At 43.2% G+C, this 3,670-nt stretch overlaps 1 long non-coding RNA gene across 1 annotated transcript; it reads right to left on the reverse strand.

The window, feature by feature from the left end:
• Window positions 1-565: 565 nt before the first annotated feature.
• Window positions 566-2,683, reverse strand: LOC145723254 (uncharacterized). The gene is made up of 3 exons (XR_014148177.1): window positions 2,336-2,683; window positions 2,052-2,066; window positions 566-1,553 (listed from the first exon to the last, which is right to left on the reverse strand). It is a non-coding gene; the product is annotated as an uncharacterized LOC145723254 (long non-coding RNA).
• Window positions 2,684-3,670: the final 987 nt, after the last annotated feature.

The raw sequence follows: 3,670 nt of genomic DNA on the forward strand, positions 1-3,670 counted from the left end.
AATTAAAAAAAAAAAAAAAAAAAAAAAATGAGAGTCGCTGGCTCTGTTTTAAAAGTTAAAGGAAAAAAACAAAAAACAAAAAACAAGGGTGTCCTGACAGGCTGAAATACCTCCCGGGCTTTCCAGGTCTCCTAAATGTTATGGGTGTGAAACTGGCCACTGGGAATAAAATGTGGAAACAGGAATAGATTAATTAGCTGAACCTTTGAGGTTCAAATTTCATGAGCTCATAAGAGCTCTTTGGTCTTCTGAGAAGACAGAATATAGGCAAGAAGCTGAAAGCTTTTTGTCCATGCAGAGTTTATTTTCTCAAACACTGCTTATCCATTGTAAAACTAACAGTCTTTGCTGAAAGACCATCTCATGAAACATCTCAGGTAGAAGCAGAATATTTTATGCAGTCCTATCTCCCCATGAGGAAATCCATCCAAAGCTCAAATGATTCACACACAAAAAAAGTTCACAGAATTGTTCATGTCTGAACTCAAAATTCTCGGGAGACACGTTAGCTCGTTTGATAAACCAGAAAGAACAGTGTTTTTGTGCAAGTATTTTTAATACAGGAAATATGAGTCTAGTCCGTATCTCTCCAAGTCCATGTGTATGAATGGGTTTTGAAGTAAAATACCACTTACTGCCTTAAAACATGATTAAAAGAAATACACATGAGGTTACTACCAGTGAAAATGCTTCTCTGATCTATACCATGCTGAATAAATACCAAAAATGCACACAATCTAATAAGGATAACAGAAATAAGCATGATGCTAAGCAACAAAGAATCATTTCAAAGCTCTTTCCCTGTGAATATCTTTTTCAATGGTCCTGGATACACAATTTCATAATTAAAACACAACACCGCACATTAAATTGTAGAGCAAAGAGCACTGCCTATGGGAAGACTCAGAACCAGTCTGACAACTTTTCTGAGATTAGAAAAGGAGAAAATATCACTTTACAGAATCTACTTTTCCGAAGGCAGCATCAGCACTTCGTTGGGAGGAGGGCAAGACCAGACAGTGCTGGGGACGGAGTACTGTGGGCTGCCTCCCCCTCCCATCTTGGACCCCAGAGAACTCTTAGCTAATGAGGCCGTGGCACCAGAAGACAATCTCTGCGGACCATTTGGATTGTAAATATTCCCCCAGGCTACCTTTTAGCAAAAAGTCACTTGGGGAAACAGGAACCTGAAATCCTTACTTCTCCCAAAGGGTGAATGTTTTAGAAAAGGATCCTATAAGGCTGCAGCAAGAAGGAAGAGGAACGGAGTCTGGAGTGCCCGGTTTGGAGGAAGGATGCCGCCCTCCTGAAGAGCAGGAAGCCCCCGAAAGCTGCTGCAGAGGCCGCTCTTCAGCCGGCACTGAGGTTCTCCCGTGGAACGTCGGGTCCTAACCTGGAGACAGAATCAGGGTGGGCAGAATGTGGGCCGTAGCAGCTCAGATCTCAGATAGGTGGCGCTCTAACACGCCTCCGTTCGGCTCGCAAAGAAGAGCAAAGGCGAGAGGAGAACGGCGGGCAGGCACGTGGGGGAAGTGAGATGTGCCAACATTTTCCTGAGCAGAAGATGAGGGCAAAGAGAAAGAGAGACTTAAAACAATAATAAAAAATTTAAAAGCAGAGCTAATCACGACAGTATCTAACACCCAAACACAATCCCAGTGATTTTGTCTAAACTTGTGGCTTAATAATGTTAATTTAATGGAACATCCCTAGAGAAGTAAGCATCCAAAAAGACAAGTTCTAGGAAATAAATGTCTCTCCTCCATTAGGGATCTGGAAACTGGGTTTCTCTCACTGGTAGCTGGTGGGTTTTTCAGCTGCTGCCTACCGGCACCCCACCTTTTCTTTGCTTCTGTCCTATTTTCCTTCATTTCTGAAAGCCTCACCTTTGTCCTAAATTTTAAGCTCAAGATTCATTTTTTTAAAAAATGACCTGCCATTAAGCATGTAATTTTTATAAATGTCTGCCCAACACTAACAGCACCAGGTAATAAGATTCAAATCCCCAAAGCAACATTATTCTGCCAACCCTCCCTTTTCCCCAGACTTACCGGAGTGTGGGATGTCTGCCAGGGAAATACCATAAAATGTGGGAACAGGAATAAATAAAAATAAAATCTTATATTCTGTATTTTTTCCTGCTTTGTTTTCCTTTTTAATTTTATTCCTTTTCTTGCCCTCCTTTTCTCAGACAATTGTAGTATTTCTTTTTACCTAACTTTGTTTCTGCCTCCTGGGTTGATGATGCTAATATATCTACCCCTACCGTATGGATTTTCCGGGCAAGCGGGTTGCCTGCACCATTTGAACAATGTCCTCCCTTGCTTTGTCTTACTGTATCTTCTGTATGAGTTAGTCCTGCCCAGTCAGGCTCTTCTTTGTCTTTTGTGTTCTGCACCATGATTCTCTCTCTTGGTTCCCTTGTTGGCTCTTGCAAATTCTACCTTGTCCGTCACCCTCCCAGCATCGGCTTCCAGTCACTGTCTGTAAGGCTTCCCCCATTACCTGTTGCATTTCTTGAGAAATCTCTTTAAACTTCAAATGCCCTATCCTTCCTAACTGGCATGAGAGACGATTCGGGGTGTCCTTTTCCTTTACTCCATCTAAGAAGCTTTGAGTATTGTTTTTTCCCTCCTGTTTAGTCCACTAGCTAGATCTGTCTAAGGAGATCATAAAAGTTCCCTTCTCCGGTGGACACCTCCTAGCAGGACTCTGCCTCATGAGAGAGGAGGAATTCTTAGTGTGTGGGGGGGGGTGGGGGGGGCAATCAGGAGCACTCATCACTGGCATAGTCATTGCAGGGTGGGGTCCATGTGAGCGGAAGTTGGAGTTTGCTGTGAGAGTAATTTGGTTTAAGAGAAAAAGAGGGATGGTGGGGGGCCCAGGACTGTGCCTTTCCAAGGGTTCTCTAGGTCCACAGCAGCATCTCCCGCCCCTAACCACTGAGCTAAAAAATACAGAGGCCCCTGCCCCAATGCATTTCTTATTCCCTTAGGGAAAAGAATGTACTCTGACCTCTTCTGAGGGACAAAGTCAGGAGGCAGCTTTCCAAGTCCTCCGTAGTGAATCTATTCTAACATCACCAGCTCCCCGAGTCTCCTGACTCCTTTCTCAATCTTATGGCAAAGCAGCTCTGGCATCTCTGACTCATTCCTCCTAAGCCATTTTTATGTGGGCCCTAAACAACAATGACACGTGGGACTTATAAAGAAGCTTTGTTATAAAGTCGAAAACTATGACACAATTCTCTCAATTGTTCTGATCAGAGGAAGTTATAGCAACTCAAATGTTCATTTCTATTTTTTATTTAATAATGGGTAGTGATTCTTTTGAGTGACTTCAAGTTGGGTAGTAGTTGGGTAGCAAATCTCTGAGATAGAGCCCGGATCCATATAATAAACATTTTAAGCATTCAGTTTCTGATGTCTGGGATCGTGCTTGTCGGCAGCAACTTCCCTGCTTACTCGTGAGGCTAACTCTAACTCCTCACCTAGGAGAGAGGGACAGGAAACTGGGGTTAAGGATGAATCATGGACCAACAGAAACAGAAAAGACCCAAGGTTTTCAGATGGAGGCTTACAGAAGCCAAGTGCCCTTGTCCTAGTGGGGAGAGAGGTAATACGCAGCACATCATGGCTCTTTTACTCCTAGAACACCAATAACATTATGG

The sequence above is a fragment of the Leptonychotes weddellii genome, chromosome 9 (genome assembly GCF_054177405.1).
Source record: "Leptonychotes weddellii isolate Sample4059 chromosome 9, ASM5417740v2, whole genome shotgun sequence".
Lineage (NCBI taxonomy): Eukaryota > Metazoa > Chordata > Mammalia > Carnivora > Phocidae > Leptonychotes > Leptonychotes weddellii.